At 39.8% G+C, this 27,665-nt stretch overlaps 1 protein-coding gene across 6 annotated transcripts in view; it reads right to left on the bottom strand.

Annotated features, from left to right (window-relative positions):
• HAPLN1 (hyaluronan and proteoglycan link protein 1) overlaps positions 1 to 27,665 on the bottom strand; it is a 64,329-nt gene that overhangs the window by 35,493 nt on the left and 1,171 nt on the right. Inside the window, exon 1 of one of the 6 annotated variants that reach the window (XM_083818080.1) lies at positions 9,614 to 9,773. The exons of the other annotated variants lie outside the window; for them this stretch is intronic. The gene's annotated coding sequence lies outside the window, so the exon portion shown is untranslated. Of the gene's footprint in view, positions 1 to 9,613; positions 9,774 to 27,665 lie in introns of those variants that run through there. 6 annotated transcript variants of the gene reach the window in all.

Raw genomic sequence — 27,665 nt, 5'->3', positions numbered from 1 at the left:
TGCTTATGGAACCATAATTCATCTACCACAGGCAAATCTAAAAGGTGATAAAGCACCAATGTTTGCATTTTAATGTAATATGCTGGAAACCAGCAGAATGCCTTCAAGTAATAAAACTGTGTAAGTAAGAAGCATTTCACCGAAGAAGGAAGAGTGAAAAATGCCAATAAAGGCACATATCAATCTCTGTTTTTAATACAAAAACATATTTCCTATTTACTACTACAACTACTTTTTAGCTGCAGAACATGAGAGCATCCACAATGTTTGGCCAAAGGTCCACATTGCTCAATATGCTCTCCCTGACAGTAGTTAAAGGCCATGGGAATACCTCTGTTTACGGGAGTTAATTTTTATCTTTTATTAAGACATGATGACATCCTATATCAAGTGCTTGTGCCCCTGAGAGGAAAGACCTGTGGAAACCTGAATTCACAATGGCTCAAGAGCATATGGTAATACGACCATCACCTCCTCCGATTCAGCTGCAGACATGGTCACTCTGGTAAGAGGGGTGCTTGAATAAAATTTGACTTAACTCGTGCAAAGAACTGGCTGCTTTTTGCGAAATGCCCCAAAATGCTGCTTTGGATCATGCAGGACTGCAACTGCCTCACAGCTACCTAGACATCCCCAAGAACCACAGAGAAGGGTACTGCAGCAAGATACAATGCCATCTACTCAAGTGCATAGCTCTACGGTGCAAAGAAGGTATAGGAAGAGAGGCAGATGACATGAGATACCTTGCAGAACAAGGAAATGAGTTACCAGTGCACAAGGACAGAGAAAACACCTAACTCCTAGGACAGACACAGGAGCCTTCTTCATTAAGGGCTCTGTCTTTCTGTGGATTTCTTAGTATTTTATACAGTGAAAACCAGCAAGCAAATGCAGCATTCAATGGCATCTAAAACGGGTAACAGAATTAGTAAAAGCAGTCTAAATAATTTAGTGTTGAAATAACCCCAAAATCAATGGACTATTCACAACTGTGCACAAACCTATTGTATGATATAAGCCTCTACAGGCTCCCTTTCTTTGCAGATCTGTTCCATCTGAGAACTGGTGCTAAGCACTATAAAAGAACTTGTTAGTAAAATAAAATATATGTATTTTCAGGGAGAGGGTGTCAGCTACAAATAAGGAAAATCTCTCACTCTTAGACACCACTGGTAGATAACAGAACAGGATGAAGACCAACCTAGACAGTACTCATACAGTCTCCTCAATAGCCTTTCCTAAAATTGGGAAGATGGAGTAGTACCTCAGTCTAGCTGAGTGTCAAATGACTGGCCAAAGTCTGCTGAAGCTCATACCTTCTACACGCATGTCGACACCTAGGTTTAGGCAACTGGGCCGAGCCATAAGAATGGGATGCAGCTGTGGATTATGTTTGTCTGTATGTAAAATTTCACTTAGGAGTCCAAACAACTAATATTGTTAATTAACAACTCATACAGTCAGTGTATATCTAGCCAATGCCATCAGCGGAAGGCAGATGGGTGTTTTGTTGACCTAGGATGCCTTTGGTGTATTCACTTCTGTCTTTGAACAATTTCTTCCACCGGCAGTACAGCTTCTGGAGAAGTGGGAATTGTGGACCTGAATTTGCAAGCTGAAGTGGAGGGCACGCCTTGCATGGCCTCTCTGGCTGAGCGGCCTGACAAGAGGCTGATTTGCAGGCAAGGTACAGGCACAATGCATTCAGTCTAGGATGCAGCGCTAAGGACTTAAAAGGGGACTCAGAGACAGAGGTTCCTAAAGTGCAGCTCTGTCTCAGCATCTCCTTACAGAAGGGGGCTGAGAGTGCCTCTCACGATTAGCATTTCTTCTGGCTAGATCTAGACAGCTTTCCACTCAGCGTGGCAAACAAGACTTAAGAAAGCCAGTACTCATCTCCCCATGACTGCGCAGTGTCAGCTTTCTGACTCACCTTGGTAGCTCCAACACACTTCTTTTAGATCTCCTGATACCATGTGGGCATCTGAAGTAGGCAATAGCAACATCAGCCTTTCTCTTGAAAGGCACCTAGCCTTTTATAAGTACTCACAATCTCCTTCAAAGAACTTCCATTCTCCAAAGGCAATGGTAAAATACTCAGTCCCAGCTACAGACTAAGACCTCAGTTAGGAAAGTCAAATTAAAATCCACTTCTAGCCTTGATATGCCCTTACACTTTTGTCTAGATTCCAGTTTTCACTTAAATTACTGAGAAGAAAGGTTCTTCTTGACAAAAAGTCCCCCAGGCTGACGGAACTAAGGCAAGACATATTCAGCAGATCGCTCTCCAAGTTAAACTGTTCACACAAAGGAAATTTCACTGATGCCATGGCAAAAGGAAACAAAATTAACGGCATAACAATGATAACATTTATACGCTCTATTATCATGACTTAGAGCAAGCTTTCCATGACCTCCTCCCATGCTACTTCATTAGTTAAGGCAATTTAGAAATTTGTGAGACTGTCTAAGTCTTGGGGCCATCTAAAGTGACAGACGGTCAATGTCTGGATAACAGGTTGTCATAGTAGTTCCCTAACCATAGGCAGAACATTTCAGTGGAAAAGCAGCATGACCATTCAAAGACATCTGGAATCCCCTAAAGTCTATTAATTCCCTGGGAAGAATGCTGATAAATTGCTTGCAAGGAGAAAGAAAATATCTTTGCAGTCTTTGAAGTGTCTGCCTTGTATTAGAAATGAAATATATTCCAGATACACAGGGTAACAATGGTAACAATACTTTGGACATTATTCAGAGTATAGCCAAGGTCATGTGGTGACTAGAAGTTAGAAAATTCAGTACTCTAGGCTTAATTCAAGCACAGATAAGGCCAATATACTGCAATGAAAGTCTATCATTGATGGAATTCTGGTTGTTCACTGCTTTAAGTAGGTTTCTTTCTTATTCTTTATAATGGGGTATATAAAAATGCCCTGAGTTCAGGAATCTGGATGTTTTTACTTAAAGTAAAGGTGATGGCATGTTCTTTGATAACATAGTGCAATGTCACAGAAAGGTGACTGCTTTTTGCTTTGTAAAGTGAATTCACTTGTTTGCAGCCCCTTTCTTTAGAGAAAGTTGCTACTGCAATCTCCACATACCAGTCGTTCTCAAAGAATGTATGCAATCCAGCGGAACAGCTGGCTCTCCAGCTAGATTGTGCTTGTATTCTGACTTTTTTTGGTCAAAATGCCTCTTTCGGCCTTAAGCAAGCATGCAGGTTGCTGAAGGTCAGTATGAGAACTTGATCTCTCCCTCTTACTTTTCTTGACCCTTGGTCATATTTACAAAGCTAGCTTTTCATCAGTCCCTCACTGCTTCCATGGGTTTCTTCCTATTACCTACACCTCTTCTTCAAGGTGTTTCTTTTGTTGCAGGTGTACTTCCTGGTAGCCTGAATAACTTGTGCATGGCCATTTAATTTGGGAAGTTCTGACAGAGTTTTTTCAGCCTCTCTATTTTGGCTTATACTTTTTGCTTTGGAAATACAACGAAAATTATTGGAACGGTAAAGCCAGAAAACAGTCCATATAATGACAGTGCCTTGAGATATATACAAGTCAGTGAGATCCCATTTGTTTTACCTGAGGGAGGTACATCTCTATTCTGACGGTCCCATGTTTAATTTGATGAAGTTTTCATTCGTTTTCCCCAGGTGAGCTGACTGTCCCAGCAATATGAAAATGAAAATTAAAAGCATTAACAGTGCCTTTGCATCCTTGCAGGATCCTGCTATGTGAGAAAACAGATGCACTGCAGACTTAATTACCAGTGCCAGCCTGCTGTAAGGAATTACTATCAGGGCACCATTTTTGGCGTGGATCCTGGTGCAAAGCATAAAATAAGACCTTTTGTCCAGCCAACCAAGATGGCTTGGTCCTGACCTCCCTCTTCCCTGTGGCCCAAGAACTGCTCTGTCTACATTCTCAAGGTCATTGCGAATGACTTTAACAAGCCACTCAGTTTCCTAAGGATATAGTGACAGTGATACAATGCCCTGCACATTTTTTAAAATTGTTGTTAGATGTTGGTAGAGCAAGTCCCCAAAAAATCACTGCTTCTCAGAAGATAAACAATTTAATTTTACAACAGCACTGTCTCCATCAAACATCTGCTTCTTACTGCAAGGATACATATGTGTTTCCCTTGGAAACAAAGACTTAGCCGTGGGTGCAGCCAGATCAAACCCATATGGGGATCAGTTGTAAAAACACAATTCTTTGAACAATTTTTTTAATTGAATTAATCAGCGATCAATGGCAAAACATACTTTCTACCGAGATCAGTTATTCTGCAGAGGAGGAAGGTCTAGAGGTTAGGGCACGGGTTCAGACTCAGTGGGACACGAGTTCAGCTCTGCCCTCTCCAGCCCCTCTGGGGGGTCCTGGGGGGCACAGAGGTGGCAGGGGGAGTTAGTTATCCTTTATCTGAGCCCCCTCTGTGACACCGCCTGACAGTATTTCATTGCTCAGAGGGCATTGCGGAAGTCAATATATCAGCTTTTAGAGGGAGCTCACAACCCACTGCATTGACACACCCAAAACTGAAGGACTTCTTCATGTCCGATTATAGGCACTACACACATTATAAGCACCACGTGACAGCTTTCCACATGTATACAAACATATGAACACGCAAGTGTCTGCCTGTACCAAGCTTCCCCCTGCTTTTCTTAAACATCTTCACAACCTAATGTCTTAAGCCTTACAAACACCTGTAAAGCCTGAATCACACATTTAGTTAATTTCTCATTAGTTAAATTCTGTTGCAAGCTAATAGTTAACATTTCTAAGATCATGAGTGTTTGTAAGACAATATCTTAATAAAGGCAACACTTGCAAACTTTATTGCTCAACAGCATTGCCCTGGTATTATGCATACACTTTTGTTTTGTTTTGGCTTACAAAACAACAGACAATAATGGGAATACCACAAGCTCATAGTACGATCTGAAAGCTGCTCTTTATTTTGAATCAAAAAAAATGAATATCCCTTTCTATTTTACAGCAAAGCGACTTTCGCAAATATCCTTTGTCAGTCAGATGTGAGAAAGATGCCTGAAATTAGTGTATATTCAAAGCTCCATACTCTGTATATCTACCAACTGCAGATATTGGCAAATAGTGATTAAGTTCTGCTCTTCAAACTAAGTTAACAGCAACACCAAAAAAAAATAAATAAATTACTGGAGTGAAGAGGAAAAGATAATCATTGAAAACTGAAGTTGTGAACTAATATCCCTGAAGAAATAGATACGGGAAGCTAGGATGGTTCTCTTTGGTGAGCAAGCCAATGGAGAACAGCTCTGCCACAGGTAGATCACACCAAGCTATTTCTGTGTGAGAACTTGATATCCCTGCCCTACCTGGGTACCAGGAAAACATCAAAACATTGGCTACGGCTCAACATAGGAAATCAATATTTAGGATACAGAATTAAGAGTTTAGTATAAGAAGGTAAGGACTTTAAAAAATAAAAATAAAATAATAATTAAAAAAAAAAAAGAATTTTTGCTGCAAGGCATCACCTAATGAGTTCAAAGAGCATTCTCAGGACTGGAGTTGTTTACATGGAGTATTTTAATTAATGAACTGGCAGAACAAGTGGATACCCGCCAGTTTAATTTGTGGATGACACTATGTCAGGTGGCCTCTCCAAGGGCTGCGATTGACACTTAAAGTTTTGGCAATGGAGCAGCCAGAGAGCACCGCAGGGCTGGAGCAAGCGCTCTGCATCACCATCGCCCTGGCAATCTCCTGTCCAGCTCCAAAGCACTGACAACGCCTTCAGACACACTGCCCACACTGCCAGCCCTCTGTGATCAAGATGTAGTCAATTAAAATGGGACATAGGCAGGCAAGGGTTTATTGGGGCGATTGGAGGAAAGGAAAATCTTATAAAGGAGACTAAAAGAGCTTGTCTTTGTTGGCCTGGCGAAACACAGCTGAACAAAGATATAATTGCTGTCTATAAATATATCACAGGGTAAATGCCAGAGAAGAAAAAGAACATTATTTCAGCTAAAATTTAGGAACAGAACAAGCAGGGCCATAAATAAGTTTAAACTGGAAATTAAATCATTTTAAACTATAAAGAACTGCCACAGTCTTCCTAAAGATATTTTAGGGGGGAGGCAGAAAGCACAGTTAGTTTAAAGGTGGAACTGGCTTGCTCAATGAAAAACTGCCTGGGATGATGGGGAACTTGGGCAGAAGAGGACTGGGTTATGGCAAAGGGCATTCCCTTCATTCTTGTAGTCCTGTTTTTTGTCAAAGGCCTCAATTGAAGTATGTTAATAATCCTACTTAAAGCAGAATTTTTTCCCTTCCTTTTATGGCAGGTCCAAACTCTTCTATCACTATTAAAGACATGATCCAATATACTCAGGGAAGGCTTCCTATCACTCCAAATTCAACTGCAAGCAAGCTCTCAGTAATTCTCGGCGCTGGCAGCAAAGCACCCTTCCCACCCTTGGTCCTTCTTACGAAAGATTTCCCCAAACAGCTTTTAACGGTCAGGCTTGGTATCTGGCTCTAGTTATTTCCCAAGTAGACTCTGTGCCTTACATACCAACGCTGTTGTCCCTGACACAGATCATTAAATATCTGCAGAGGAAATGGAGACAGATGTGGCTGGCACTTTTGCAGTGCTCAGTCACATGGAAGGCTTGGCTGTGTGTGCTGCGATGATTATGTGCAAAATGCAAAGATGACAGTTCTGTTCCAGAGGTGTGGTGGTGGGGGCAGTGCAGCCTGTCCACGATGCATTTTAGTTGTGATGATTTTGAGAGCTACAACGATGTAAAAATAAAGGAGAATGCCAGATCCATTTCCACTCAGGGCCACTCAGTAAAATGACACAGGATATTAAGCTGAGAAAATAAAGAGAACTTCCAATACCTACTTGTAAATCAAGGACATAATTGGGAAAAACAAACAACCAAAAGACAAACAACCAAAGAGGAGCTCCTCCAAACAAACTATCCTCATTTAACATTTTCATGAGGAACTACTATAATGGTTCAAGTAAATTTCAGAAAGTGTAAAATATAGCATTAACTTAATAATTTGCAATTGTTTGATGGAATCATAATGCAGAACATAACCTGGTAAATAAAACTCTCTTAAGTTGTGTAAGCAAAACAGCTTGCAGAGCATGCAGTTTTGCATATCTATTACAAGAACAAAAGTACATCATATTTTAGTTTCAGATATATTCAGATGCAGCAAGATGTGACTGAAGAACCTATCCAGGAAACACCTACTGCCTGCAGTACAAAATTAAGTAACCCTATAAGAATATACTAAGAATGTGTGGAAAACTACAGACAGCACAGAATTGAATTTAGTTTGCACAGAGATAGAAATTGAGAGAAAAAAAAGCCTAAGGATGTGTTTTAATTCATTGGAGTATAACATATAACAGAAAAGATCTTGAAAAATCAATGCCATTGTTAATTGAACTCTTTTGACATTTATTTTCTATGCCAGCAATATATGCTGGCTTTTGGTCAGTTCTTCAGATAAATTAAACCTGTGTAGGTTTCAGGAAAGAGAAAAATAGTAAAGACCCAGTAACAGGTTTTCTAGACAATCTCTGAATAGGAAAACTCAGTTAACAAAGTAAGTATATTGATTTGGATTATGCAAGACAAAGCAATACCCTTGCTTAGTCAATAATAAGAATACCTGCAATACCGGTAGGCTGAAAACGAATAAGGTTTCAAAGATACATAAGCAGGATATCCAGTTTAAATAAATGGCAAACAGATAGGACTCATACATTTTGCAAATGCCACTCAACCAAGTTAATTATAAGGATTAGCATTGCTACAGTCATCCAGAACAAACGCAAGGCTTTCATTTATGCTTTAATGTCCTCAAGATTATGCAGGCTATTTCAACTTCACAGCCGTAATTTCCAGTTCTCAAATAGCATTTACAGGGGCTTTGAATGCCCTCCAGCCACTGTTACCCAATCCACATCCTCACCCTCAAGCTTAAGAGGCGGGTTTGTCACACCGTGGGGGTTGGAGGGAAGCCCAGGAACAGTGATATGCTACAGATAGGGATCTCTTACTGAGATCTCATACATGTGCAACTTAAGATGTTGGAACAGTGAGCCAGAGAAGGAGTACATTATTCCTACTTTTTATTGTTATTATTATTATTTTAATATATATCATTTCCCTAAGCAATTGCTGCAGGTGAATTCTGGACACTGGGCAAGGCTAACTTTTGCCTCAACACAATACAGCCCTCCTCATGCACTTTTTGTTTTTCAGTTACCAAAGCTCCACTGACATTTTCACACCAGGTAACTTTCCCAGAGAATACAGAGAAAGATTGCTTGCCAGAACAACAGGAAGATTTCCACAATAAGCTCTACTCACTGCAGATGCGGGTGCTGAAATGGCAGCCTGGGGTGAAGAACTGAAGAGCAATGGAAACCACGCATTACCAGCTGAAAGAGCTTCTCTGCAGTGTTCTCTGAGTGAAGACTCCCTGCCCCGAAGTGCTGCTAGAGGGAAGAGCCACCGGTGTGCTAATGACGGGCTATTTTCATTACCCTCCTTGCCCCACTGGGAAGAAGAGGAAGCAGGAGGGCCTACATAGCTCTGCCCTGGAAAGTCAGTGCTCATCTCTTCTCTGATGCTCCAGTCCGTACTATGGAAGACTTGTAAGGTTTTGGCACACCACAAGTAACATCATCTGTCTTAAGCATTTATCAGACCAGGTGAGACCTGTGCCAAGTGTCAGCAAGGTCTACTATTTCCTTACTGCTTTCACAAGTTAAGACTGTGATTTTCAACTGGGACATGAGGAGAGGAAGAGGAAGAGGAGAGGGAGAGGGAGAGGAAGAGGAGAGGAAGAGTAGAGGGAGAGGAGAGGGAGAGGAGAGGGAGAGGAGAGGCGAGGAGAGGCGAGGAGAGAGTTCAGCTAGAAGGGACCTTCAGAGATCATCCAATCCATCTGCCTGACCAGTTCAGGGCTGACCAGAAGTCAAAGCCCAGTACTGAGGGCATTGTCCAAATGCCCCTTGGACACCGACGGGCTCGGGGCACCCAGCACCTCGCTAGGAAGCCTGTTGCGGTGTCTGGCCACCCTCAGGGTACAGAAATGCTTCCCGCTGCCCAGCCGGGCCCTCCCCTGGCGCAGCTCTGTGCCGTTCCCGTGTGCCCTGCCAGCAGCTCCCAGGGAGCAGGGGCCGGCACCTGCCTCTGCGCTTCCCTCCTCAGGGAGCTGCCGGGAGCAGTGAGGCCGCCTCTGGGCCTCCTCTTCTCCAGGCTGGGCAGCCCCAGTGTCCTCAGCCTCTCCTCACAGCACGGCCGTCCGGCCCTTGGGCCGGGCTTGCTGCCCTGCTCTGGGTGCTTCCAGGGGCCTTAACACCCGCTGTAGGTTGGGGAGCCCACAGCTGCACACAGTGCTCCAGGGGACGCCTGCACCAGCTTTTATATTGTGAAATAAAAGTAAACTGTGAAATAGCCTAACTGAGATACTGGCTGCTGCTTGATCCAGCTTTCATCTCGGCGACTTGTACAAACTTCCTAAGCTTCAAAAACTGCCGAGCTCACAGGGCATGGGACGCTGCTCCAGGGTCTCTCACTTACCAGCAGCTTCAGCCTTGTGGGGTCAGCTCCCTTCCACTTCCTTCTCAGAGGCCAAATGCACAGACTCACTTACATCCAAATGCCAGGGCTGACAGCATAAACGCCATTCGTGGGGCTATTTGGCTGGGGAAGGATTTTAAAGAGCCACGCAGCAGGGGGTAAAAACACCCCAACACCCAAACCTATCCCTGTGAAGACCTCTATAAACTAACCCTAGCAGAGCTCCACCTCCCAGCCTGAGGGCTGCCAAACAAGAGACTGGGAGCTGTGCTGATCCCTAATTAAATTTAATCTACACTGGAAAAGGTTTGTTGATTTAGCTAGATAGGCAGAACTGTGCTGACAGGTCAGTCCCAACATAGGCATGCTCAGGAAAAAAAAAAAAAAAAGGACAAAAAACATAACTGGTGGCAGCTTGGTGAGCAAAGTAAACTGTTATGAAAGCAGAGGTTTCTCTCACTTGTGCAACTGCATCAGTGGTACACACCACACGAGCAGCTGCAGACCTGCTCTCCTCTTCCCTCGGCAGCCCTGCAGATGGTTTGGACACCTCAGCCAGCCCAGCAGCTTGCCACTGCTCCTTCCATCGGGGCTACCTCTCCGGCTGCTGCTGGGAGCAGGAGGGCTGGAGCTCTGCCTTCCACAACAGTGGAAAAGGTGAAGCCCATCCCAGGTCCCCCATCGTATGTACACTTGTACACAGACACAAATTATGGCCATTGCATTTGCTTTGAGAGAACAAGATACACGTTGTCCGACATGATTTCATGAATAAAAGCTGGTAAGATAAACCAGCATGCAAGAGTTCTGTCATCCTCTCTCTAGAGATGTCCACACAAGACAAGGAGAAAAATTACCAAACACAAGATCTGCAATAAAATAATTTCTGTCTTCCATTTTTACTCCTGAAGCATTAAAACACATTTGCCTATTTGTCTGCTCTGAAAAAAAAAAAAACCACTACTTACACAGTTACTATAGATTCCCTAGCCACATACTATTATTAATTTGCTGCTTTCTGGGATCAGAAACTCAGTGGATGGACTTGAGAGGTCCCAGATGCAACTTCCACCCCCACTCCCCTTCATGCTTGTATAATGGTTAATTTGCTTCTAAAATAGGTTATTCCACGATGAGGAGAGTTTATCATATTAGGGGACATACCTAGTATTACAGCAAATAATAGTAAAGAAATTTCACTGAAATTAGCAAATTTAAAAAAAAAAAAAAAGGATGGTTTGATTGGCTGACACATTATAATAATCTTAAAAAATCACCTTGTCTTTTGGTCAATTTGAGGAATGTATACTCCATTAAAAATACTTCCATGAGTATCATAATGAATTTTTCTGAAAAAGCATAAATATAATAAATGAGCTTTTTAATAACCTAGCTTCACTAGAAATGCTGTAGACAGTAGAAATCTATTTCTAAGAAATCAGGTCATTGCTCTAATTAAATCTGACATAGACAAAAGAGCATACATATAAAGCCTGAATTTAATGAAGAAAAATTTTGCACCTCTAACATGGCAGTAATAGATTGCTTTGAACACTGTTATTTTCATCTGAAATTTACATGACATCTTTTGAGGTGCAGGCATGGGTCTGTTTTGTATAAATGTAGAGCAAGGGCCGTTTTCCTTGCACTTACAGACGAACTTGTGGCATTCAGCTCTGATCTCTGTGGTGCCAGGATGGAACAATTCCTGCCAGCACATGCCAGAGGCATTTTTACTCTCAAGGAGTCACAGTGTCTCAGTTTTGCTGCAGGGAAAAACGATTTAAGAAATGTGATACATTCTCTTCTGTGGGAAGGGGAGAGCAACTGCAGTAACAAAAGTTTTTCCCAGCACCAGGAGTGTGGGTGAGGAGCTGGGGGACAGGAGAGGAACGTTTTTTGGCTGAGCATCTGCTTGGGACTTGAGTTATAGCTAGGCTTTACACTGGTGACCCAAGGGAACACCTGAGCTCTTCCTCAGTTGTAATGCAGCTCGCAATGCATTGATGCTACAGTGAGCAGAGCAGGCTGTATAACCAGACTTCGGCTGCAGGAAGGACTACAGAAAAAGAACTGCAAGTCTGCTGTGGTTGTGCACCATTTCTTAGAGTTACTACATGAGTATGTGGGTGACCTTTATTTCACAACTGGGACATCAAAGGCCGTAAAGCTAGATGCTATTTAAGAGCTGAGAAATTCCCTTAATTTTTACTATAAAAGGACTGGCACACATATTTTATTAAGGATTTTAAATTGGTTATAATAAAAGAAAAAAAGCCTTCAACACCAGTCCTGTACTGCAAACACCTCTGTTTAAATGTCTCAAATTAGATTTTGTTGGAAAAATGACACTGGCACACTCATAAACCAGCATACTTTCCATTATAAACTCATTTCTAGTGTAAACTTTGAATGTACAAGCTATAAATAGCACCTTGACTACAACATAGACTTTCATTGTGTGCCCTGAATTCAGAAACAATATTTGGACTTTAGCTGATTTGTTTCTTTATAATTCTTCATCTCTTCTATCATTTATTTACTATTTCTTTACCTTTTAATAAAATTTCATAAGAAAAGCTATAAATAATGTTCTTCAGGCAGGAAACAAAAGATGTGTCTGCAGTGAAAGGCCTTACACTTTCTGTTCAATGACAAATACAGTGCAGTTTCTTGTTGTACCACGGCATAACCTGCAGTAAATCCCATGAGAAAATCCAGGTCTGTGATCCAGTATCCATAAACTTAATATCCAGCCTCCTTGTGCTCCCTCTGTACACTTTTTGCTGTTAAGCACCTCCACTTTGTCTGCCAATTGTGATTTTATTCAAAGTATTTTTTTTTACCTTTCTTCTCAAAACCTTTCTTTCTCCTAACGCAATCTCGTAACCATTTTCCAGTGTGCTTCCACCTGCATGCACACCTCCAGCTTAAGCACTCTCCTTTCTTGTGTTTACTTGGTAAGAAAACAGAGAAGAAAATCTAACTATGTATAATTGCCTAGAGTATTTAGAAATAGATCCTCTGGATGTTCTAAAACATACAGAACAACACTACTACCTGGAGAAAAAAAAAAAAAAAAGAGCTACCTGAAAAAAATCACCCCTAAACCACCATCAATAAAAAGCAACCTAAAGTAAATCTTCCTAACTTGTATCAAAGTATTTGAGACTGCTAGTTTTCAATATTTTACATGTACGAAGAAAAAGGCAGTAGTATATACGTAGGCACAGATTCCACTTTGTTGGCCATCAGAAAAAAAGCAAAAGGGATCTAACTTTTGGGGCCCGGCAAAACAGAGCAGTGGATATTGTCGAAGAAAAATATTGTTTGTTTTTTAGCATGCAAGAGGAATAGTTAAGCAACATTGCCTCTACTTATTGGTCAGTGAAGCAAAGGTTATCGGTTTCACAAGTCATCCTCAGCTTACTGCAGTGGTATAATATAAATTCACTAAACATTTTCAGCAGTGCAAGTTGGCTGAGGTGGTATCATGACCCGAAACTGTTTTTGGGCAAAGCAATCCTTGCTGGTCTGTTACATGTTGTCTCACAGTGGCTCTGTACAGTATCTCTAAGCAGTATACAGGATGCAGTCATTGCACAGATGCTATAAAGGGAGATTGTTGCCATCTGTATGTATTAAAGTATTCAGGATTCTCTGCACACTGGAGATGTACAGCCAAGAAAAAGCCATATGATTCCCCGTTCCTTCAAAACTGCTGTGTTCCAGAACATAAGTTTTTATTTAAAAATAATTAAAAAAAATACAAAAATCATTTTAACTTCCTCTCCACTTTTGCAATATGAGTTAATGCTGCTTGCCATCTTTGTAATGCCATTTAAGATGTAGCAATGAAAGATTTTTAAGACCTAAGTATTATTTTCATAGTAGTGAAGAAAACCTCTACAATGTGAGCTTGTGCTAAGCAGCTCAGTGGTTCCTGCCTGAATCTGCTATGGTGTGCATTATATCTGCCCACAGCGGGGACAGTCCATCTTGGCTTTCCTGAAACCCCAAGGTCATAAACGTCCTCCCACAGATGCTAAAACCCAACAACCTGGTATAATAGGTTATTACATATAACTTAAATTGTATAAAATCCCTTACATCTTCTGGCCCATTTAAATACTCAGTTTAAAATTACAGAATCACACAATCACAGAATGGTTTGGGTTGGAAGGGACCTTAAAGATCATCTGGTTCCAATGCCCTGCCATGGGCAGGGACACCTCCCAGCAGCCCAGGCTGCCCCCAGCCCCATCCAGCCTGGCCTTGGGCACTGCCAGGGATGGGGCAGCCACAGCTCCTCGGGGCAGCCTGGGCCTGGGCCTCACCGCCCTCTGAGGGAAGAATATCCTCCTAACAACTAATGTAAATCTCCCCTCTTTTAGTTCAAAGCCATTCCCCCTTGTCCTATCCCTACACCCTCAGACACAAAGTCCCTCCCCAGTTTCCCTGTAGCCCCTAGAAGGCACTAGAAGGCCACTATAAGGTTTCCCCAGAGCCTTCTCTGCTCCAGGCTGAACAACTCCAACTCCCTCAGCCTGTCGTCTCAAAGAGAGGTGCTCCAGTCCTCTGATCATCCTCATGGCCTTACTCTGGACTTGCTCTATCAGGCCTCTGTCCTTCCTTTGCTAGGGGCCCCTGAGCTGAGTGCAGGGCTCCAGGTGGGGTCTGACGAGAGCAGAGCAGAGGGGGACAATCCCCTCCCTCGCCCTGCTGCCCACGCTGCTGTTGGTGCAGCCCAGGGTACAGTTGGCTTTCTGGGCTGCAACCACAATTAGCCACTCTTTGATGCTTTAACAGAGAAGATCATGTGTTCTGGTAACTCAGTCCTTACTTCAGCACTTGCAAGAATAAAACTGTTAAGATAATAGCAATATATCATCTAACCTAAGGTGCTAGCACTGAATACAAGACACTGACATGACAGATGATGTTTATGGCCAGCAAATGGAATAATTTTACCTGCTCTGAATATGCAGTAAGGAATAGCAAAAATTTATTCCCATTCAGTCTATGTATTTACAAATTAATCGTTCCAGAAGATACATATACTTTAAAGGAAAGATGAATTCATATAGTAAAAAGGAATATTATTGGTCTGTGAGTCAATGAGCCAGAAGACATTAACATATGCAATCTTTACTGTCATTATTTAACGTTTTTCAGGACACTGTATTAACCTTTAGAAAAGTAAACAATGGAAAGTTGCATGGCTGGCTTCAACAAAGTATGAGCCAGAAGTGCCTTTTTTGCCTTCTTTACGTGGAACAATAATCTCATTGCTCAAAGCACCTTGACTAGATTTTTAGTTGCATTCTACTTTGTGTAGATGTTTATATCTTTCCAAAATGAAGAAAATTTATCTTAAGGTAAATAATGGGGGTTCCCTTGCACTGAAAAAGCTGCACAAATATCCATATTTGGCAGCATATAATTCTTATTACTACACATTTTTACAGTTTTAACTTTGATCACTAAAATGCATATAGATTTACATGGAATCATATAATCATTTAGGTTGGAAAAGACCCATAAGATCATCAAGTCCAACAAGAGACTAGCTGGATGAATTTTGTTGTTGTTGTTCAGTTGTTTTTTTGTTTGGTTGGTTGTTTCGTTGAGTTTCTTTTTTCCTTCCCTTCCCTTCCCTTCCCTTCCCTTCCCTTCCCTTCCCTTCCCTTCCCTTCCCTTCCCTTCCCTTCCCTTCCCTTCCCTTCCCTTCCCTTCCCTTCCCTTCCCTTCCCTTCCCTTCCCTTCCCTTCCCTTCCCTTCCCTTCCCTTCCCTTCCCTTCCCTTCCCTTCCCTTCCCTTCCCTTCCCTTCCCTTCCCTTCCCTTCCCTTCCCTTCCCTTCCCTTCCCTTCCCTTCCCTTCCCTTCCCTTCCCTTCCCTTCCCTTCCCTTCCCTTCCCTTCCCTTCCCTTTCTTCTCTTCTCTACCCATATCTCTGTTTAGCTGTTACATTTTTTTTTCTAGAAGCAAAGCAAAATGCCTAGAAGCAAAGCAAAGAAGATGACTTTTTTTTTTTTTTTAATTGTGTAATTCTCCCTGCTGCCAGGCTGTCTAAATTCTTTTCTGTACCTACATTCCCATTTTCATGTCCTTACTTTCTTGTAGTCTTTAATATGCAGCCATCTCTTCTTTATTTGGAATAATAGCTATCTGCGGAACTGGAGAAGATGGCAGCCCCAAGCAATACCAGTGCTGAGAACTATTCCAGCTTCTAGAGAAATTGCTGCTTTGGGCTCACTTAGTAGCTTGCTATCATTCAGTGTTGCACAAAGACTCATAAACCCCTTTGGAACCATGAATTTACGGTGTGGTATCAACTGAGCAACAATTCATGACGTTATGTACTCTCCATGCACTTTCTCTGCTGTTCCTTCATTACAGTTCCACCCCAAACCACTGGTGATGTCCAGGATTAGGCTGGCTTGCATGAAGGCATATATATACTTTCTGTGATACTGTCAAAAGAAGAAATCAGACAGCACTGAGCCTGATGCAGCAATATGCCTTGCTTGACTGAACTGGTTGCACAGTCACGTTTTGTAGGTGGCTCTATACCACTACCAGATAAACCAATCAGGTTACCCACATGAATTCAAAATATCCCTGTGAAAAAAGTAAGCTTTACCATTCCATTTTTATAGACAGAGAAATGAAGTGCTAAGAAGATCCCAACTTATTCAAGGTCACAAAGTAATTTAAATGAGCAGGAAATGAAACTATGTTTGTCAAGCGGCAGTAAAATATCTTTACAGTAAAAAGTCTTAACTACCCAGTAATTCTTTCTTGCCCATTGCAAATAATAAATAATTCAAAGGTGACAATTAATATCTGTTTTTGGATGCCCCAATCTGAAATTGATACTGTGTCACATTCTCACTGCTAGTACAGCAACCACAGTTCTCCCTTACACAGCAAGGAGTTAAGATAATGATTTCCTGTAAGTCCTCCGTGGGCACTCCATTGAGCACCGAGAAATTCCCAGTGTCAGTGGCAGGGAGATGTAAGCAGTAAGGTGCTGGTCTTCAGATTGTCAGCAAAGTTGCCTGACTAGTAATCATACTATAATTCCTGTAAGAGTGAAATGATTAACTATATTAGAAAGACACAGCAGGCACAAATTTATCCCAAATGGTCTATTTTGTGCCTGTGAACCTTCAGCTATCCTCTTCTGTTATTTTATTTCAGGAGGAAGAAAGCAAAGGTCAGAATCATGGACAAATCTGCTGGTTCATTCCTCACTATCCAAGCAATACACTACTTGAATATATTCGAAGTCATTTTGAGATTAAAGATAACACTTCAAAAGGCTCTTTGAGCGCTGAATCAGCCATTAAGTACCCATAGCTTCCTGAGTCAATCTAGAGATGCTGATCAGTTTAATGCTAGAGAATTGTATTAAAGGTCAAATCCAAGAGCAATTAAGGCCTGCATGATAGGAAATTGAAGAGTCAGCTGAAGAACATAATGCAAATAAGCATCATGTTTTCTGTATGTTGCCTTTCTTTGCTTCCTTCTCTAGATTCAGCTAAACACAAATTAAACAGGGTTGTTCAGCATTTGACAGCAGTAGCTAACGTGCTCAGAAGGGGAGAGCTTCCTGTTCACATCCCTCTATTCTTTGAGGAAAAGCAATATTGCATTTTTTTGGATTCTTTTACTTGTTCTTTCTCTTTATGTTTGCCTTTCTTCCTCTTTCCTGAATAACACCTGAAAATGCTGTTAGAGTGGAAGTTTGGCATCATTTTGTAGTATCTTGTCCTCCTTTATTCTTGGGTTTTTGTATATCTAAACAGCCATGAAAGAACCCATAGCTCATTTTTGGTAAAGACTCTCATCTCTTCAATACCATGAGTACACATGATACAGAAGCAAATATGAGTTTGAGTGTAAAAGTACAAATCACGTTATCACAGAATAGCTGGGGCCTCTGGAAACTGTCCAGTCCAATACCTCAGTCCAATCTCTCCAAGAATGGAGACACCATAACCTCTCTAGGTAACCTGAACCTGTTCCAGTGTTCATTTAATCTCAAAGTCTTTCTCATGTTTAAGCAGAATTTCTTATATGTTACTGTGGGCCCATTGCCTCCTGTTGCTGTCATTGGGCACTACTGAGATGAGAATGCCCCTTTTAGCCTTATTGAGCCAAGAGATAAAAAAGTATTCTTAGACTGAACCATGTGGTTAGGACTCACTAATTTACTTCTGCAGTTGATATATTCAAGTTTGCCATTGTAAGCACAAAAGCCAAAGAGTGTTTTCTTAGTATAAATCAAGACTCTTACCTAATATGATGACTTTAAAGCTGATGATCTATTAAAACAAACCCATAAAATATTATGAGATTTGCCAGAATTTTCTGTTGTGCTTTCTAGTGACCTGCCATGTTTAAGCTTCCATGACAGGGAAATATGAACCAAATTCTCCTTGATGTAAATCCATGTAGATTTTCTTAGTGCTACGTTTTCCTTACTAAAGTCTGGGAAGAGCTTATGGACCCATAAAGAACCAGAACTGCCTTTTAATTTATTTATTTTTTCAAGTTTGCAAGACAGTGTCCCTTTCTAAAAAGAAGATGTGCATCCTGAGTGGTAGCTGTTGACTAACAGTCTTTAATTTGTCCTTTTGTTCATACTTATTTGCACATTGCACAGTAACTGAATTTGCCAAACTTTAACTGCAAAAGAAGCATATTCTTGCTTCTGCTTCTCTTATGGACTACAAAGACTATCTATAAATTCCCTTGAAGCAGACACAATGGGACTGGGACTCCATTGCCAAAAAGGCCATTGCCAAAGGTGGCATTCGTGTGGGCTTAGAAGACAAAAAGCCAACATTTATTGAACTAAGTCTATTGATCCCCAACATTTATTGAACTAAGTCTATTGATCCTCAATTTCTAATGACATTGGGTCACAGTTTAAGGAATATTCAAGCCTGATATAAGAAATATGTTAAATTGTCTGGTGTCAAAGGAACTCCAAAGATGGTCCATTGGAGACCCTAATCTTCTCTTTAGATATATTTGATAGGGTGCCCTCCAACATGTTGGCCCCATTATAACACCACATCTGTAAGATTCTATTTAACTTTCATGTGAGAAACTCAATATAAACTGGGCAGTTGGCACCAATAAAAAAAAAAATGCATAAAAGCTGTAAATCATAGTTCAATGGCAGTTTCTGGAGTAATAAAAAATAAATAAAAATGAATCAATGAATATCACTGTCTGCAGAATGAAGGTTGTTTTCTGAGATGACTATTTTGAACACTGTGAGTCACAGAAATAAATATAGATTTGCTCAAACTCATAATCAGCTAGAAATAAAGTCGTATTTTCCCAATATGACATCAGGAGAAGGCTGAAGTCCAAACAAATGAATTGCAATAATTCAGTAATGGTGCATTCCTGAAACAACATTCTTCAGACAAAGTAATAGAATCTGCATCAATCACCAAATGTGACAAAAATAAGTTGCCCTCACAACATGATTTGACAGGATCTACGTCTTCTGCTCTGGAAATATATGCTTGTACTTTTTCTTGACATTTACAGTGTTTTCCATAAATGTGGTAGCTTTAATTTTCTGATAGGCAACCTTTATTTCTTGACTATGTGCCATCCAAGTGACTTTATCTCATAATTCTTTGCATATTTTTTGCTGTTTGACACTTCTTGAAACACAGTAAATCTAAAAGTTTTATCAGCTTGATACCCAAAGTACTGTGATATGCACTGGTGAGGATGTCTTCTTTTGTCTCCACTACATTTAAGGACAAATTGATCTCTTCATGAGCCACAAACTATTAAAACTCATTAACCTCTTTCAATTTTGTTAAATATTCTTTTGCAAGTTCAGATGCTGAACCAACACATAACTTTCAAAAATATTTCTCCCAAGTAAAACTGTCTTTCAGTCGATTTGTAGAGAAGTTGTCCAACAGAGAACAACAGGCAGGCACTTCCTCCAACAGAGAACAACAGGCAGGCACTTCCTTCAACCTTCTATCCATTTTGTCCAACCTGCTACTGAAAACTGAAACAGCACAGACTTCACAGGGTTCCCAGATAACTTATGCCTGAGCTTTCTCATCTTTACTTTCAGAGATCTCTTTCCCTGGCCTTTCTTCTTGCAATATGCACCCATTACTTTTCTCTGCTATAGGCATGGAAAACAGACTGTTCAGCACCTTCTTATGATTTAACGACTTCTGAAGGCTTTTCTTCAGTGCATTCACTTTTAGTCTAGGCTTCAATAGTTGCAGATTTTTAGTTATTTATTCCAAGTCATTGTTTGTTTGTTTGTTTGTTTTTTCCCTAAACTATCAAGTTTGTAATTTTTATTTACCTTAGGACTTTCTTTAGCTGGTCTCTACAGCTCTGACAATACTGTGCCTGTATGAACAAGCTCAAATGAGACCTAAAGCTTTACTGAGCCTTGTACATTGTTTTCTTTCTGCCTCAGTTTACCATACAGTATTTATTGAAAAGGTTTTTGGTTTTGTTTTCTCCAGTTTGGCAAGAACATGTTAACTTCAAAGCATAGCTTCCAAAATACAGTAAGGTCTCCCAGTTTTATGTTGTCTAAAAACTTAAGCATCTTTTCTATTCCATTGTCCAGGTTACTAACAAAAATACAAAAGAGTACCAAATTTGACTAGCTCTGGCAAAATCTCATTTTAGATGTGCTTCTGTTTTTACGTTGAGCTATGGATTTCCTAACCAGTTTTGAAAACATGCTACACAAGTTCTATCAAGACAACACCTTCCTAGCTTCTTCATGTAGATGTCATACATGCCACTATCGTTCTCGCATCCTACTGGGGAATGCCCTATTGGACTTGAAAATTTTTCTTGTTGTCTGATTTGATCAGAGTGGAACATAAATTAAAACACAGATGCAGTCAGATATGGAGCTTGCTTTTGAAAAATCTAATAGCTCTATGCTTGTCTTAGCTGCTCATGGGGTTAACAGAAAGAAATGTCTGGAAACTAGATGCAACAACCCATTCATTGTCTGAACGACCAGACATTGATATTAAAGAGAACCACCCAGGCACATCAACAAATGTTTTATTATGCTTTTGATCTACTCTGAGAGATTCTTGATTTAAAATTACATTTTTTTTCCTGCTAGATTTCCCAGGAGTCATCATTGTGTTGTGTGATTTATTTATTTTATTTTTTATAATTGCACTGCACTTTTTGCTCCTGTACATACATTCAGCTTCTGCTTGTTCTTCTCTACTTTTTATATGTTACATTATTAGAATGGGACCAGCATGTCACACATCTGGAGTGCAACTGTTTTTTCTCTGGCACATGATTTACAGGCTCAAAGGAACTGTGCTGAAAGACACATAACCCCTGCAGCATCCAAGTGTTTCTACCCATCTCCTACTATGTCCACCCATATGTGTGGGGCATAAGGGGACACATCACCCCTGCCATGCTGGGCAATAGCCACTTGGTGAATGACTCTGAATGTGGTGTTTCTTGCCCTGGCATTCAGAGGTGTTTCTAGTCTTTAACAAAAGCTAAAGCTAATCTGTTGGTTTCTGTGCCTTTTTCTTTTCATTTCTAACTACTTTTCAGAAAATAGGTCTGCAGCCATATTACAATGCTTTATCACAAATGTTATTCAATATTTAAGAGTAAAATCATAGTACTCTCTGGTTATGTTTATCAGTTATAATAGCTGGATTATCATACTCTTTAGTCACTGTTTTAGCTGGGCAAAATATGGAAAATGTTTGCAACATCAGCATCTTTAGTGTTCTACCAGTTCCTGTCTCCCAGAGATGACTATTTAGTCCCCCGAATGCAGTATGACGTATGTGACCAGACATCCAACCACATGCACTACCAGATAAATACACAGTCACTTCACAAACTAAACTTTTATTTCAGTAGCCAGGTGAACTACTGAAAATGTGTTCTAATTAAAAATAAATGAATAAATAAATAAATAAATAAACTACATAATTCAAGGTCTCCACAGCAACAACAAAAATCTGCCTGCCTGTTTGACTTCCTAGCAAAAGCTGAATCTTACTTTCTACACCTATTTCAGAACTATATAATCAAAGCTATTAAAGAAACAAGTTACAAAAACTTGGCAAAATTTGACATTTTGTTTCAGACATCTGGAAATCCTGAAACATATTTTAGCTGAAAATGAAAAATACATTCATTAGTTTGTATTATGCATGAAATTAAAACCATGGAATTTCATTACTACATGTACAGCATCTTGGGTGTGGGAAAACGGGAGCAAATTACCTCAGGCAATAAGCAGTGCATATCAGAAGGTGGCAGCACCATTATGGCCTGATGTATTTGCAACACACAAACATCACTGCCATTTCAATAAAACAACCAACTACTGCACCTCCTGTAACTTTATTTTTTCTCTGACACACTTCTTGTAAATCTCTTGGTTGGGACCAACACTATAATGTTTTCACCAGTATTACAAAACAGGAAAATTTGCAATGTGCTTTTCCTGGTATAGTCAGTATTTTTGTATATGACTCAGAGTTGGGTTTTTCTTCTGTTTGAAAATATGTTTATGGAAAAAAACAACCTGCATAGATATTTTTGGGTGTGGCATGTACTTTCTTAAATAATAATAAATAGATGAACAGTCATCCAGTTCCAAATAGAGAGTTTGGGAAGTTATTTTAGCAATGAAAAGTCTTTTCCTACATTAAACTTGCACATCCTCAACACAGAGATGCCACAGGTGCAGGTCTTGATTTCTCCACTCTTTTAAAATGTGCTCTATTTTACTTAAACAAACACTCTACTGACATCAGTGAGAGACTTATGTCTATAATAAATATATTTTCAGGCTAGGATTTTATATACTGCTTTTTGACCATCTGTGTGAGAAATTATGGATGCCATTCTGGAAATACATGAATAGTTTTATTCACTGAGCAAGTTTCTGCTGATTTCAGTGAATTACTAATGTAAGTAAAGTAGCTTATATATTGTTTTGCTGGATCAGAATCTAACAGTAAAGTGGTATTGTACTATGGCTTGTGTATATGATCTTCTAAAACACAAGTGCCAAGCACTGATAGCCACTAACTAGCGGAACAATGAATCACCAGTTTTAAAACAATGGAGGGTAATAGCCTGTATGCTAAATACTACAAATCAACAGCAGTCTGCCATTTAACATCATCGATTTTCAATGATCAGGCTCCAAAAAAATGATAGCTTATGTCAGCTACCATGACATAAGCAGTTTAAATTAACGCGATATGCCATAACAACAAAACAAAAACAAACAACAACAGAACAAAAAACTTAAAACATCTACTTGTGAAAGTACAGACCAAAAGTGATTAAACCCAAATCTGAACTACTCTAAGTAACTCTTCCTTCTTTTCCCTCAGGAATATTTTGAAGCACTTGTTTTCTGCTACTTAGATTTCTGTCAAACACATTTCATATCTAACCTGTCTCCATTGCCCATATGTTCCTTGTAGACTGTAAGCATTTAAAGTAATTAGAAAAATTTGTTAATGGAAAGCTGTCTCAAGATAATGGTCTTCTGGTACTAGACAAATGCCAAGATAACATTTTTTGAGGCAAGAGACATCTATCCAACCACTTTCTTCTGGTGTCATGACTTCATTTCTGTTATGCCAGACAATTAATGATGTAGATTCTGCTATAACATCTGATGTGCCCTGCTCTGGGAAATGGCAGTGACTCTGTGTGCTGGTGGATCTAGTGGAAAGCGTTGTTCTGGGAGAGACTCTGCAGCTTTACAGAGGCTCACAGCAATACTATTTGGGCTTGTTTCCCCTCAGCAGCTCCTGTGATTCACAGTACCATGTCAGGCAGGTTTAAAACAAAAGGTAGCTACCCTATGAAGCATCACATCAAATCAATTAGCCTATTTGCTGCTGTGGAATTTTACCTTCTGTTCATTTGTAAGCTTCGCCTGACGAGTGGAAAGGTAGAGTTCCTGCTCACTTTAGCCATTAACTCACGCATCATGCTAACAACCTCCTAAGGTAATATCTCGTGTAACTCCTGAGAAACGTTTTTGAAGTAGTCAGTGGAGTCTTCAGACAGAGTATAGCTCCGAGATTTCTTAATGCGTCTTTTAAATGTTTGTTTTCACAGCCATTGATCATGTTCAAGATTTCCACTCTGTAGTACTAATTAAAAGGAAACAAACAACAACAAAAGTGCACTTTCAAAGCTAAATGAATGAGAAGAACATGGAAATTGTTTGTTCTGCTGAGTGTGGTGTTGCCATTTGATTTACTGTTCAGACAGTGATGAAAATAAGCAGAGAGTGAAGCACAGGGAGCTTGATTTTGCCAAGTATTTTAATGTCTACAGTGAAGTAGCTATTGTGGCACTTAAATAATGTAGCACCAGAACCACAGATCTGTAGCTGTTTTAGGTGCCTAGGAGATGACTGCAGTGGGAGCTGTGATGCTGGTGAAGTTTCAAAAAAGCATATGAGGAGGGAGCAGGTAAGCTGGTCACAGAGCATGAACAGTTACAAAATACATTCAGACCTATGTATGTCTGCTTAAAATCATGTCGTTTCATTGGATTCTTTAGAGCTATGAGAATTGACAGCACCTGAACATCTACTACTGAATAAACAGCACAGTGCACCAGAAAGCAACTTTCCTTTCTCTAAGGAAGAGAAAGGATAGTCCAAGAGATAAGTGTCAGAGAGGTCTGAAATAGGTGGAGGTAGATGACATGCATAAAAAAAAGAAGATGAAGAGGGTTTATAACCTTTCATCAGCCATCAGAAATAATTTGACATTTTATTTTTCCATATCTATTCTTGACAAAATATCCTGTGACAAAACAAAAGGGGGCTTAACAACAGCACATCCTACATGCTAAAGGACTTTTGGAAGGAGTTTTGAAGTTCTTACTGCAAAACATAGATTCTTCTGCCACAATATTTGTGCAAAAACAATCTATTTACTTTCTTCAGTAACAGCTCAGTATTTCAGGCTAATTGTTAATTTGTTGCTGAATGATTTAACAACCCCTTGTAAACAGATATTAGTGACAAATTATGTTAAATAAAAGCTGAACTGGGTTTTAGCAGATCTAATATGCATTTAAAAAAAGCAGAAAGAACCTCCCTTAAAAATATATTAAAAAAAAAAAAAGCTTATGGTTTTTAATGGTAAAAACGAATAAAACTAACTACTTCGAGTTAAATTGCACCTGGACTAGCTACAGAGTTTCAGAATTAAATAAAATTATTTGGTAAGAGTATTCGCAATATCCAGTAGGTGGCAGACAGTGACCGTGTTTAGGTCATCTTATCTCCACAAAACCTCCCATTCATAGAGCAGATAAAGAACTGCATTATTAATTTATACCACCGCATCCACTCTACACCTAATATTTGTTTAGCCAGCTGTTTCCTCTAATCCTCCTTAAACACTATTGATTGAAATCCTAAGTATATTCAGACTTATTTTTTTATTTTTACCCCAAAGAACATTTTGTTACCTACGTATTACAAGCTACCTTTTCAAGTGTTCAAGTGAAGTACTGTATGCTACAGTTACTAACAGCAGAGACAGAATGTCTAATACTTCCTCACAAGCAACAGAAGCAGCTTGTGATATGAAAATGATTCCCCCCCACCACCACCACCAAAAAAAAAAAAAAAAGAAAAAAAAAAAGTACTGTTCATTTTCAGGGAGTTTTAAGTAGTGAAATACACTGTCAGGTTTACAATGAAACATAGAAATGCAAAGTATTCCAACTTCCAAGAGTAGCTTAACCACTACTTTAGTGCAAAGGCATATGAAAAGCTGAAAATACTAATTTCAAGTCTCACTCTTTAATCCTTGCACTGAATTGGAAAACTTTCAGTACATTTAAATATAAACAATTACAAACTCACTCTTCCTTTGAAGATCTCAAAGAACTTTTTAAGCTTGGTCAATATTATTTCCTGATTTTTATTGGGAGGCCAGGAGGTTAAGTGCCTTGATTAAGTAAATATCAATACCAGTTCTTTGGTTCCAGACTGTGACCGACAGTGGACAATGACATTTCATTTAGTCACATTTCAGAATAAAATCAGAGAGACTGGGGAGCTTTCAATGCAGTAGAAAATGCTTTTCTTACCCTGTCACAAATTGTAAAAACAAAGGTGCGCTGCAGCATGCCACAGGAACGTGACACTCTTTTCTGAAACCTCTCTCACACAACCTCAGGCCTCTGTACTACTACATATGTTATGCTATGTTATGTTATGTTTGATATATTATGTTATGTTATGTTATTTAGAAGTTGCTAGTTGTTTTAACCATTCTGGCTGAAAATGAGAGGAAACTGAACCTGTTAGGTTTATAATGAAAGGATGCTTTGCTGTGAATTACACTGTCAGTCATGTCTCTGAATAGGACATTGCTATAGATAATACTTTTCCTCATAATGACATGTATTTTTTTTTCTCTTCCCCATTAGCATCTGCTTAGAGATTCAGGGATCTTATTAGGAAGACAAGCATCTTGGCACATTTTCAGAACATATCAGGAGTGTCTTGATTATTACCTCGACATTTTTATTATTCAACTTGAAAAAGCTGCTCTCTCCAAAATTATTTTTCCCCTTTTGCTTTAACTGCTGTGTTCAAAAGTATCACAAATTAATCTTTTTTCTTTCTTTCTGTTCCTTCCTGCTTTTTTTTTTTTAATTTTTTTCCATTTCCCCTCTTTGCTTGTTGATAACTTTAATACAGGTAAGTATGTACAGATTGGAGTCTCAGCTAATGCATTCAGAGCAACTCCACTTAGCTATGCTCTACAGGAGTTGAAGATCTGCCTCCATTAGATATGAAAAACCAAGGAAGCATGAGCTGTCTCTTTGTAGCACAAGGATTCTGCATGACACTCCTTGGCATGAGACTGCTGACCCCTGGTTCTCACTCCATAGGAGCTGATAATAATTTTCCTGTTTATGATGCATTTCTCCACGTGCTGGAAATGCTCACTCTCTAGAAAGTGTTTATTGAGAGGGTGTGTATCCATAGTTACACAGACTCACTGCACCTCTGTTTTCAACTGCCACATCATACATATTCTTAACAACGTTTTCCTAACAAAACAATGGGATTCTTCCCACATAGGCATTAAAAGTCTTGCTAATCATTAATACAAACTCATCACTGTCAATAATCCACAGGATTCTCTTGCATGCATTGCCAGGTTCCCACAGCCTCCTGCAGGAGTTATATCAGTTTTATGACATCACACAGCAACATTTGGGAACATTTTCTCCCCCGAAAGATCCAGGCAGTAATTAATTGTCCTTACTAATGACACACAAATAGTAATGAACCCCCCATCAATTCAAACTTGCAAATGCTTTCCAACCCTTTGCATCTAAACCTGACACACAAGCAGTTTTGCTATGGCAAACATTCTGCATGACACCTTTATAGGTATTTGATCAAAAAGCAAATAAACATGCAGTAAGATGATACAGTTATCATAGCAATGGACCAGCTAACACATACAAAATGCTCTGCCATCTAACTGTCTTGGAGGATGGAAATGATACAGAAACCTGTGCCAAATGCTGTTCAGGCTTTCTCTGACGAGAAACAGAAAAAATATGACATCAGGATATAATATATCACATCTTATCAAAATATTTTTTCTTTCCAACTGGATGGTCTGTACTTTACAGAAATCCAGTTCCAGCCCTTGAAATTCTTGCTCAGTCTAACATCCTCCTTTTCTTATGTCTTAAAAACCTCTAAAAGCATCTAACTGGGTGGAGAAGTCCTTCAAGAAAGACAAATCTCTGTGAAATGTATAATCCCATAGGAGGAAACTGTAGACCAGAGGTATACAACTTTTGTATTTCAGTCTGAATCTGCAGTTGCAACATGATCTCTCCTTTGGTAACACAGAGTACTTAAATGCATCAAACTTAGCCAGTTTCAATCCGCCGTTCACACTCTCCCCCCACCTTAGCTGCCAAATTAGACTGCTTGAAAATCCTTTCAGTA

Source organism: Anser anser (genome assembly GCF_964211835.1).
Source record: "Anser anser genome assembly, chromosome: Z".
Classification (NCBI taxonomy): Eukaryota; Metazoa; Chordata; class Aves; order Anseriformes; family Anatidae; genus Anser; species Anser anser.
This window is presented reverse-complemented; position numbering and strand designations above follow the sequence as displayed.